Source organism: Phocoena sinus, chromosome 21, assembly GCF_008692025.1.
Source record: "Phocoena sinus isolate mPhoSin1 chromosome 21, mPhoSin1.pri, whole genome shotgun sequence".
Lineage (NCBI taxonomy): Eukaryota > Metazoa > Chordata > Mammalia > Artiodactyla > Phocoenidae > Phocoena > Phocoena sinus.
In genome coordinates, this window is record NC_045783.1 from 28,009,955 (window position 1) to 28,022,841 (window position 12,887).

At 41.9% G+C, this 12,887-nt stretch overlaps 1 protein-coding gene across 1 annotated transcript in view; it reads left to right on the forward strand.

Moving 5' to 3' along the window:
- Positions 1–12,887, forward strand: part of UNC5D (unc-5 netrin receptor D) — a 591,157-nt gene that overhangs the window by 341,781 nt on the left and 236,489 nt on the right. The gene's annotated exons all lie outside the window — the stretch shown is intronic.

Genomic DNA, 12,887 nt, shown 5'->3' on the forward strand with positions numbered 1-12,887 from the left:
TTCAGGAGAGTCTAAGATTTCTTTATCATGTTTCAGCATCAGCGTTTTTATCATCTCAAACATGTTTAGAAATACACCAACTTCCTTTCTCCTCCTTAAATGTATCTTACCCACCCCATGGGTCCCCATAAAATCTCCTTTGTGAGCCCAGGAGTGTTACCCCTCCCCCAACAAAGAGATGGCGGGCAGAGATGGTTATTGTTTCTTTTTTTTTAATGCTGCTTTTGAGAGTGCCGTGAAGAATACGGGACAAGGGGGATTTATTTAAGGACTCAAGGAATTCTTTGTAGCAGATGTTGATGGTTTAGGGATTAAGAATAGGAGTGAATTGCTCTTTGCAGAGACGTTTATATTTCTTGGGAAATGACATCTCCTTGTCAGCATAGGCGTTTCACCTTCATTATCCTGGTGATCTGGGAGGCTGTTGCCTGGGTCCTAGGAGACCAAGGAGGACCTTGCAAGCTGCGCTCTTGTTTTAAGAGCCATGGGAAATATTTTTCCTATTGTTATTTCGTTAATTTTAGCCCACAAATACTTTCTGACAGGTCAGTTGAGAAAGGGAATGTGTTTGATTTTATTCTTCCTTAACAAGTCCAGCTTTGTGCTCCTGGCATGGCCTCGCCTAGGCTAGCCGAGGTATTGTATTGTAACATCTTATGGAAAGACCTCAACGAACTTTTTGGCCAACCCAGTATTTGACCCTGGTCAGGGTGAGGCAGATTATCCTCTGGATCCTGAAGAAAGGAGAGGCAAAACCGCGCAGGGGATTTCAACACAAGTTCCCTTGATTTCCTTGTCAGTGTCACTTTCCCCTTCCTCTTTTTCCTGTACTTCTTTGAGCCCCACATGACCTATTCTATGAATTCCCATAAATAGCATCTCATTAATCTGTCCGTCTCCAATCTCTGTCATCTCCATACTTGCTCACTTCATTCCTGACTGTCACGTGCCTGCTAGAAACCTCCAGAGGTTTTCCCCCTGCTTATAAAGTTTGGCAAAGAATGGCTCAGACCCATTTTGTTAATTTCCCATAGGCTTTGATCGTGTACAGTCTGCTTCATCCTTCTAAACACTTTAATGTTCTGTGTTTCACCCTCACTTCTCTGCCATGCGCCCTTGCTCCTAGAGTTTCCAGTTGGATAAATGTGTACCCTGGTGGCTGAGAACCCAGATACTGAAGTCCTGTTGGTTTCCAGTTCCTAAATCCACTACTACTTACTGTTGTGATGGTGGACAGTCGATTCATCTCTGTGTCTTAATATTATGATAAAAGAGTGCTGACTTCATAGCTACTGGAAGAGTCAGAAGTATTGATAGCTACAAAGTGTTTAAAACCACACCTAACGCGGTGTTAACTCTTATCAGTCATTGGCTATTATTTTGTGACATAGTTGATCGTCTGTATCCCGAGCATCATTCACCAGTAAGTGTGTTAATACTTAAACTAATTGAACTGAATTACATTTCTAGTGCCTTAGTGATTTTTCTGTGGCTCATGGCTATATAGACTCTAAAACTCCATTCTAGGCCAGCCCTAGGTATCCAACTCTCCCAAGTATGGTAGGATCACAGAATGTTTTTTAAAAAATGGAAAACACTTTTCTATCACTTCCTACCTCTTTAGAGTCAGCTGATACTTTTGTGGTACTAATCTCGCAAACCTCTTCAGGGATCAAAAAAATCATTTTGTCATTCTTATGTATGATATGCACATCTGAATATGATAAAGGTGTGATTTTTAAGTAAAAAAAAATATCCTTAAAGCCTGTATTATGCAGTTAGCTTAATATAATCTCTAATATTTACAATATATTTTTAATCTCTTTCTATGTAGCAAGTGACAGATTATTTAAAATTATTTATGCAAGTCAAGACATGATTTGTCATTAAATATTGCATTTGACTTGGAGACCAGTATACATTAAAATGTACACTGAAATTTAACTATGTTTATTGCCATCGAAAGTGGAGGGGAAAAACTGCCTTTAGGACCTTGCTTGGAATTCTTTTGATTTGCTTGCAGGAGGGGAAAAAAAACACCACTTATTTTTGTATAACTTTCATGTTTTATTGAAATAAGAGATTTCTCGCTGCTATTTGCAAGCACTTCCCAGCAAATAACACATTGTACATGAGGATAGTTTTTATTCCCAATAAGTGAAAAGCCAAATTGGACATAATTGTCACGATATTTCTACTTTTTAAGATTGGTTTTTGAAGTGCTAAAGACATCTTCATGTGCTAAATAAGGATTTTGATATATGAATGTAGCTTACGAATCTGACAGTTGTCTTGAGGGGACTTTGCAAAATTAGTGTCAATTTTATATGATTCATTAAATTATTGTAGTTCAACATCAGAGCTCCTTATGCTTCCTGCATTTAACCAATGATCCATTAAGAATTTAACAGTTTCAGAAATGCAGTGGGCAAAACCTTCATGGCATCTGGGCCATCAGCCGAGGGATGTCTTGTCATGATCACGTTAGCTTATCTCTATAAAAACACCAGGAAGCTCGCTGACATGGTATCGCTTAGAGATCATTCGATTTTAAAGGGAAACAATATAGACACAATTATTTTATTTATGTCACTCATATTTTTATTGAAATGGACCCACCTGGGGTATCAGTTAACTATGCAGATTCCTGGCTTCTACCCCAGACCTGAGGAGGGACCAGGGAAGCTGTGTTGGTATGAAGTTATCCAGGTGAGTTTATGATCAGGTATCTTTGGGACAGCTTGCTCAGGAACAGTGTTTCTCAAATTTTAACACATATGCAAATCAACTGAGTTCCTATTGAAATGTAGATGATTCAGTTGACGTGATTTGGTATGTCCAGTCCAAGGTCCGAGGTTCTATCATGTCTAAGGGTTCCCATATGACGCTGATGCTGCCAGTTGTGGACCCTGCTTTGAGTAGCAAGACCCTGAGAACACCTTTAGGAGCACTATTTGGGAAATATGGATTTAACCCATAGCTCCAATGTCGTCATTAATAGCTGAGAAAGTGATATTCAGAAAGGTTAGGTGGCTTGACCAGAGGTCCCCCAGCAGACATGGAACCAGATCTTACATTCGTCCGTTCATCCTCCCTGGGTGATCTTGCTACCAAGCCGTGTTGATTGCTTTCTATTAGATGGGAGTTTGAGAACCATCATAGAAAGATAAGTTCATGTGCCTTTGAGCATTTCCTTGAGGAAAGCAGTGATTGCTTTCCTGTTCTGTTTCTGAAGAAATTGAGTTCCTCCACGTGGTCAAGTTATTATATATATACACATATACATACACACATATATAATACATATGTATAATATATATATACTTTATATATATGTTATTATATATTATATATATAATATATATTTTTATATATAAGTCATGACTCACTGCTGCCTTAGTGGTCACAAAAAAATCAGTACAGATTTTGTTGTAGTAGCCAAAGTGCCTGTCATCTTAAACCATTTTCTTAATAATTCCACCCTGTGTCTGCTGGCTGCCCATCCAATCACCTGGGGCTGGAAATAGCTGAGGCTCCATTTCAAAGTGATTTTCTGGAGGGAAAATAAATAAATAAAGCAACCCACATTCACCCCCACCAGGTTGGCAGAAGTCCATCTGCAGGGAGTGGCTCCCACTGGCCTCCTCTCGTTTGTCTGATTCGATCACGCTGGAGGAAGTCGGGCTGCTCTAGCAACTGTTATTTCTGCCCCTGGACAGTTGTCAAAAGGAATATTCAGTTATTCGTAGTTTTTTATTCTCATGGGCGAACATTTGGCTGCTTAGCTGTTGCCGTTTTTCCCTCTTCTTCATCTGCGTACAAATTGTTTGGCCTCTATCATCACCCCTTGGTCGGGCAAACTCTTCTTTTTTTTAAATAAATTTATTTATTCATTTATTTATGGCTGTGTTAGGTCTTCGTTGCTGTGCACGGGCTTCTCATTGTCGTGCCTTCTCTTGTTGCGGAGCGTGGGCTCTAGGTTCACGGGCTTCAGTAGTTGTGGCACGAGGGCTCAGTAGTTGTGGCTCACGGGCTTAGTTGCTCTGCGGCATGTGGGATCTTCCCGGACCAGGGCTCGAACCCGTGTCCCCTGCATTGGCAGGCGGATTCTTAACCACTGCACGACCAGGGAAGTCCCCGGCACACTCTTCTTAACACCTGAGCCTTTTCTTCAATACGGGAGTTGGGGTTGGGGGGATGAGGGAAACCTTGGCCTGTTATAGTCACATAGCAAGTTGGCCACTTGAGATAAAACGCAGCAGGAACCCATTGTTCTGCTGATTTTTTAAGAAAAGTAATCTATAAAACATGATGCATCCTGAATATAATTTAAATAGATGGCTTATTTGAGACACTCCTAAAATGTCTATACAGTCGCACCAAGAACGAGTGAAGAACTTAGAGAATCTCATTTAAAAGCTATGAAACTCCCTACCTAATTACAGGCCCATAGCGAAAACAGTATTATTTTAATTTGCTTTGGTGGGGGAGGGTGGTATCTTTTTTGAGAACTTACAGGAGTTATCCAACTAGACCTCAGTTATGGATCTTGGCTTCATGGCTTTGATAAATAATTTCACCTGTTAAAAACTGTCCATAACGCCCTCTTGATGGCAAAAATACATATAAAAACACACATCGGCACGTGTGTCTGGTGTTCAGTCAGCCTTAACCTCTGTTTTCCGTCTTATTACCCATTATATCCATACAAGCGTACTGGGCTCCAGCTGAGTTAGGACAGCTTAGATTCTGGGACATAGACTTTTCTTTTTCCTTGATGTGCTCATTATCCTTTCTTCTTCCTGGAGTGTATTCCCAGCCGCATCTCGCACTCCTGCCTTTGTCCACCTAATTCCTACATCCAAGGTCTGTTGTGGATACCGTGTCCTTTATGAAACCTAGTTTAGCAAATCCCTTAATACTAATTGACCTCAGCAGCCCGACATACCGACTGAGCCCTTAAAACAAGGTCCCCTCCAGCATCTCCAGCTTCAAAATTGATAAAACCTAAATATCCATCTTCGAACTCTCCTAGCATTTCTTTAGCACTTCTCCCATGGTACTTATTATCATTTTCCCAGAATCATGGTTATCGTGAAGTTATTTGTGGATTGGTTTTCCCTTGTTAGATGGTAACCTGCTGTAAGATTCCGTTGCATTGCTCTCACTGTCTTGACCCCTGAGCCTGGTGGGGAGCCTTATCTATCACCTTTGTATTATAGATGTTTGTTTGGTTTGAAAGGCAATCCTGTCAATGCTGGATATGGTTCTGCGAAAGGGCATTTGTGAGCTGTGTATCATGATGGTGCCATGGGACTAACATGGGAACTGGTTTTAGCCAATCCGTAGCTCACAAGGATGCTGTTATTATAAGGACCGTCTCTGTCCTCCCTGGCTTGTGAAGTACTCCTAATGTTTACTGCGGTAAAGAGGAGGTCTAAAGGGAATCGGGAGTAGGTGAGTCATCACAGCCCCGCGATGTGCAGCGTGTGGGCCCCAAGGCGTCCAGCTTTATCTGCACTTCTCCCTTCCTTCCTCTTCAGAACATGGAATCTGTTCAGAGGTTATGGAAAACATGTTCTGACCAATTCTCAGCACCTGGTAGCAATCGCACAGAAGTTTAAAATCCTCCTTCCTCTTCTCTTGGAAGAATGTGGCCAGAGTGAAGAGAAAATACTATCTACTTGGCCAAAGGTTGATCTTTCTTCCCTTTGGACTGAAATTTACTTCTTTGAATATTACTGAAAGATCTGAGAGTCCAGGCCTCCTGATGGAGTTGCACACTACACAGGAACATCTAGCCAAGGAAGGGGATTGGTGTTGAAATGCAGCCTGCCTTCCACTAGGCAGGAATGCCCCCCAGAGCATGGCTACAACCACGTGAGGGTAGGGACTGGTTTTTCTTGCTGCTGCTTTATAGCCAAGACCTGTGTTCTCACAGGTGTCCAGTTTACAGAAAGGTGCCACATAGGCTGGTGGCAGCAGAACTGGGTACAAAATTTGTGGTACCGAGTGCAAAATGAAAACCATAATTCGAAGACACATGAACCCCAGTGTTCATTGCAGCACTGTTTACAATAGCCAGGTCATGGAAGCAACCTAAATGTCCATCAACAGATGAGTGAATAAAGAAGATATAGTACATATATACAATGGAATATTACTCAGCCATAAAAGGAATGAAATTGGGTCACTTGTAGAGATGTGGATGGACCTAGAGTCTGTCATACAGAGTGAAGTAAGTCAGAAAGAGAAAAACAAATACCGTATATTAACACGTATATATGTGGAATCTAGAAAAATAGTACAGATGAACCTATTTCCAGGGCAGGAAGAGAGATTCAGATGTAGAGAAATGGACATGTGGACATAGGAGGGGAAGGGGAGGGTGGGATGAATTGGGAGATTAGGTTTGGTATAAATACACTAGTATGTGTAAAATAGATAGCTAGTGGAAACCTGCGGGATAGCACAGGGAGCTCAGCTCTGTGCTCTGTGATGACCTAGATGGGCGGGGTGGGCGGGGAGGAGGGAGGTCTAAGAGGGAGGGGCTAGATGTATACATATAGCTGATTCACTTCCTTGTATGGCAGAAACTAACGCAATACTGTAAAGCAATTATACTCCAATAGAAAAAAAAGAAAAGAAAATGTGGGTCCCCTTGTTCAAAAATTAAGCATTTCAAGACATCAGTATTAGACCATTAAATCAAGCATGGGGCCCCGTTTGACTATACTGGTCCCACACCCATGAAGGTGGCCATAATGGCAGTAATGGTGATGATTCAAAAAATCACTTTATATGTGTAACGCTATTATAAAAAGGAAATAATTGGCCTAGAAAGGCTAGAGACGTATTCAAACTGATTCCACGTGGAATTAGAGACAAGATTATTCTGTTTTTCCTCCAAAGCCAGAGGCAGCATCACAGGAGCTAAGTTTTAAGATGGCATATTTGGGGTAACTAGAAATGCCCATTATGGAACATTATTTCTATGGTCACGTTCTCCTGCAGTCTGTACAGAGGCAAGCGAGGGATGTAAGTCTGGTGGCAGTGATACCGAAGAAGGAATTACTGCATTGGGTGAGTAGGTGACTAATAGGGTTTTCTTTAAAAAGTTATTTTGACATAATTCAGACTTGCAAAAAAAATTGCAATATAGTACCAAAAAATTCCCTTAAGCCCTTTACTGACAATCTTCAAATGTTAACATTTGACCATATTTGCTTTGGCATCGTCTCTTTCTCTGTTTATCAGTATATGTATTTGTATGTAGACAATTATGGTTTATTTTTTGACTTGTTTAAGTTGCAGACATGATGCTTCCTTTCCCCTAAATACTTTATGGTGTATGTTTTTAAAAAACATATCTTCTGACATTACTGTAGTATATTTATCAAGAAATTAACATTGATACAATTCTATTATCCAATCTAAAGACCTTACTCATCTTTCATCAGTTGTTCAGTAAAGTCCTTTATAACAGTAACAAATCCTAGATCATGGCTTACATTCAGTTGAGAGATCTCGTTAGCCTTCTTTAATCCAAATAATTGCTTGGTCTTCCCTTATTGTTCATTACACTGAATTTTTCAAGTGTAAAGTCAGTTATTTTATATAATGTTCCTCAAATTGAACATGTAAAAAGGAAATAGCAGTCACCTAGAAGGGACTGCCACTGGTCAAAGAGATCATCGTAATGGTTGTAACTCATTAAGAATCCACGAATCTACACTGGTATATTTTTTAAATGAATATAAAAATAAATGGAGGGAAAGAGACAGCTCTTCCTTACAATAAATGAATAAATGTAGAAGGAATGATGGAAATGGAAAATTATTTAGCATCTCGTAAAGTTAATTAAGACAAGTGTCATTGGGTGCTAAAACCAGTGGCTGAAAGTTTTAGGAGTAACAGGATGTTTACAGGATCGCAAAGTATCTCTCCGCAAGATACTGACGAATTACAAAGGGGGAGTTAGTAATTTAGCAGTAGAGAATCCTGCCATATACCACCTTAATCAAGTGGTCACAGTTGACATCACCAGCAATGGGACAAATCCACAAATTACTCCTGATGGGATAGAATGAGAAGATAGCGTCACTTCAGTGATATTCCTCCCAAATATAGTTCGTCTGTATTTAACCATAGGAAAACATTGGACAAACCTGAAATGAGGAACATTTTACATAATTGGTCATTTTTTAACTACACACGTCTTTCACAATGCCAGCCTGGGGCTGGGGTGTTCTGTGGATATAAGAATCCACAAGATAGACAAGCTACATCTTTTTGGGAATCAGTGGTACTCCCTTTGAGGTCAGTAAAATATAAACATGAACACAATTATGGAAAAAAATTTTCTTGAATTGTGAAGATGCAACTTGAAACATCCAAGCCATTTGGTGGATGCCACATCTTTTTAGGCTCCATCTATAAATGCCTTGGGGATATGAATTTATCCTCCTCTGTCCGTGGGGGCACTTTAGTCGAAAGTATGAGTAACACCGAAGTATAAGAGACTGTGATTCTATGAACAGAGTAGGGTTATTTCTATGGAATTGGTAGAAATTATGCTACTTTTGCCTAACGTGTACACAGTTGAGTACATCAGCCTTAAAGATGAGAACTGCTGGGTAGTAGTGCGTTACTTTACAACATATCCTACAGTCAGTGATGAAAAAGTTCTCCAAATAATATTCCTTCATGTTATTGATTGCCAACTATTAGTTACTGAGAAGAATTTGTAGAAATATGGCCACCCCCTTTTTAGGAAATCTCAGTTTATTCAATCTGCCATTCTCGTGAAATAAACCTTAAACTTCCTGGAAAATGGCCATTTCTCTAAAAACCTCAGTGGAAGTTTAATAGGAAGAGGATATAGATTTTACTTCAATTCAGCTCTCATTTTCTCCACCGAAGAAACCTTCTGACATAATATGAGCAGACGATAAGCAAACAAAACAAAACGAAAAACACAAAACAGAAATACAGCATATCTTTGAGGACGTTTTTAGCCTAGTGATATTATTCTTAACTTATTTAATATCCCTCTACCAGGATAAGTAAGGACAAGGGTGTGCATTCTAGAAACTTTTTAAGTATCAAAGAAATGCTAACTAAGGTGTGGAAGCGCCGGACAGCCATGAATAATTGTCTACATGTTCTAGATAGCATGGCAATAAATAAAATCCCATCCTTTCTTTTGAAGAGTTTATACTCTGGCGAGAGGATAGACTTATCAAACAAGTTTTTTCGAGGGAGCACGGTTAGATAAGCACAGTCTGTTTCAGGAGCTCACCAGAGGTTCAACTTATGGATCCTAAAGGTCTGTGGTATACTTCCTGAGCTAATTCCTTAGGAAGAAGGAGGGTTAACTTAAAGACCCCATGTTCAGGTTAAGGAGAGAGTTTGAGTTGCAAGCACAGAAAGATGGAACAGTATGGAAAAACTACATGGAACTATGTGGGAAAACAAGGAGATGGAGCTACCCAGGGAGAAGTAGGTCAGATTATAGAGGGTGTTTGAATTCTCTGCTAAGGTTTAGATTTATTCAGGATGTGGTCTAGGGCCACTGAAGTGTCATAGCAGGGTTGTGACGTGGTCATATCTTCAGACCCTCACCCCACCTTCCCATTCAGCCACAGAGATTTAAAGGCAAGTAAAACTGAAGGCAAGGAAGCTTCATGCCAACCTGTGAACTGCTGACGGGACTTGAGCTTCTGCTGGGATGGTACATGTTAAAGGGGAAGGGGCAAATTGGAGATTCCAGGAAGGTGAAATTACCAAGACTGTGTGGCTCCTTGCATGCAGAGGTGAGAAGTGAGGTAGGAATTGAGGAATTACCCCACATTTGGGGCTTTCTTGATTTTGGGCTACAGTGACTGAATTAATGGTGATTCCATTAAATGAGGTTATGATTAGAGTAGAAGAAACTAGTGTGCAGAACAAGATACTGAGTTCGGTTTTTGATCATGTTACGTGGGAACCACCCATGGAACATTCAACGAACTCTTTTCATCATGCAGTTGTGTTTATGAGCCTAAAGCCCAGGGATCAGCATCAAACATTAGAATTGGGGCTTCCCTGGTGGCGCAGTGATTGAGAGTCCGCCTGCCGATGCAGGGGACACGGGTTCGTGCCCCGGTCCGGGAAGATCCCACATGCCGCGGAGCGGCTGGGCCCGTGAGCCATGGCTGCTGAGCCCGCGCGTCCGGAACCTGTGCTCCGTCCGCAACGGGAGAGGCCACAACAGTGAGAGGCCCGCGTACCGCAAAACAAAAACAAAAACAAAAAAACATCAGAATTGAAGGTCATTGGCAAGTAGGTGGTCATTAGGATAATAGATCTCCATCAGGAAGATAGGAGGATTTTATCTGAAATACTGAAGATGGTGTCAACTGAAAAAAATATACAACCTAAAAGTTGAGAGTTATGTTTTATTCAGCAGACTTTCTGAGGACTTTAGATAAATGCTGAGAAAGGTGTTCTGAAGAGCCAAGGGGGAAGCCAGGATATGTAGAAGTTTTTGCAACAAGAGACCAGGTAGTCAGAACATCAAAGGATTACTGTTAATAAAAAAACCCCCAGATATTTCAGGTTAGGGAATTTAGCGCTTTTCTAGGTATGGGAAGATGCAAGAGTCTGGGCTCACTGAAATCATTCCTTTGATATGCACCTCGGCCCTCTGGGCCCGGTATCCTGTGTTTTCTCGTCCTGAGTTTCCTCAGGTGTACTATTGGGGGTGGCTGCAGCGGCTGACTGCCAGATGTGCTTGGCAGTGGGCAGCCCATTTGTCTCCATCCTGAGTTCCCTCAGGGCTCACAGTCTGGGCAGCTGTAATGTGATGGCTTGATGGCTGCAACAACCTTTGTTTACTGATACGGCAGGCAATATTTTATTTCTCAATGGTTTTCCACACTATACTTTTTCTATCCTACCCCCCAGCACCCAAACTGCTGGGGAAGAGAGAGCAACAGACCATGAGTAGAATTCTGCATGTGGTTAAGGGGTGGACAGAGGGGAACCATTAAGAAAATAAAGGAGAAAAAAATGGAAGAGGGACTGGGAGATTGAAGAGAGTGGAGACTTGTTTGAAGGAATAAATGGTCCATGGTGTCAGTGTGATCACCAGGTTAAAGTAAGAAGTGAGAAGAGTGGATTGATTGGCTTCCACTGACCGGAGCAAAGCAGTGTAGTGAGAGGGGGATAGGAGGTTATGGTAGGTCTAGGAATCAGTGGAAGATGAGAAAACAGAGATGGTACGGACACCCCTTTCCAAAAATTTGACAGAGGACAAAAAGTCTAGAGCACTAGCTGGAGTTAACCATTTGGGGAATGGATGGTATTTTAATACAAGCATGACAATTAGATGGGCTCATTTTTTTAAATGTGAAGGGATAGGAGCAGCAGAAAGAGTGAACAAGTAAAGGTCAGAAGAGCTGGGTGTGAGTTCTGGGCTCAACTAACTGTTACCGACCAGGGTTCTTGGCCTCCTCCATCAATAGAAATTGATCAGAGGCCAGACAAGAAATTCAGGCAAGGCTTTACTGGCGCCCCTGCTGCAGCAGTGGGGAGCGAAGGTAAGCGACACGCTCCCTTGCTTGTTCTCACCGGGGGCGGGGGGGGGGGGGCGGCGAGCTGGTTCCTTATATGGGGTGAGGGTAGGGGTGGCTTGGTTGGTTTGCCCACCCCTTTGGTGATGTTGAGTGCAGGGGGCGTGCGCAGTACCCTGCTTTTGCTCCCGGCTCTTCAGAAGTGGCAGTTGAGTTTTTTTGCTCTTTTTGTATCTTGTTGTCCATAATTTGCCTCAACTGCACGTGCACGTGGTTATCTTTAGTCCCTTATAGTTTCTTTGTATTTTGTTGGTAGAGGAGCTATTTGTCCAGGTGCCGGCACTGCAGCAAAGCCTGTCTCATGATCAGCTTTGTACTCTGTAATAGTGTTTCCTAAAACTCACAGCACACGTGAAGCACACCAGGTGCTCTTTAAAAATTAAGGTTACTGGGCTCTGCTCAAGACCTGTGGAATCATAATGTCTGGGAATGGGGTCCAGGGATGCTTTTGTGATTTTGCTGTCTTCTGTTTCTTCTCCTTCCCACTGTCCACAATTCAGTTTTCTCTGCAGATTCCTCCTTCTCTTCCCATTTCTAAATATTGTAATACCCTAGGTCTCTCCTTCACGCACAGGTTCTCCCCGGGTGAAATCTCTTACTCCGTGGCTCCAATACTGGCTATATACCGATTATTCCCAACTTTGACCTTGCACCTCATCTCCGGATGACTTTATTCACTGCCTACCTGATATATCCACTTGAATATCTAGTAGGCATCTCAAACATAATATGTCCCAAAGAGAACTCTCTTGGTTTTCACCCCAGCAGCACTGCTGCAAACCTGTGTTTATTCCCGCCTTTCCCAATTCAGTAATGGCACCTCGGGGCTCATGACAAGACATAGGTGTCATCCTTGACTCCTCTGTTTCTTTCAGTCACATCCCATCCAGCAACAAGTCCTGCCCCATGTATCTCCAAAACACATCCTGAATTTGCCCACTTCCCTCCATCTGGTTTTTTTCTCTGCTGTGATAATCTCCTCACTGCTTCCACTCTTGCCATCTTAAAATCCATTCTCCAAAGAGCAGCCAGAAAGGTTACTCAAAAAACAAATCAGATCATGCTATTCTCTTGGCTGAATTTCTCCCATTGGATTTCCGAACTCCATGATATTGGCCCCATAGGAATAACCAGCCCCCTCTTACCTTCCCTTGCACCAGAATGTTCCCCTTCACTGTGTCAGCCCTGGTGACTTCTTTTATTACTCAAGTACCCCTGGTTGTCACTGCCTCAGAGCCTTTGCCACTCTCTTTTCCTGGAAAGCATCCTCCA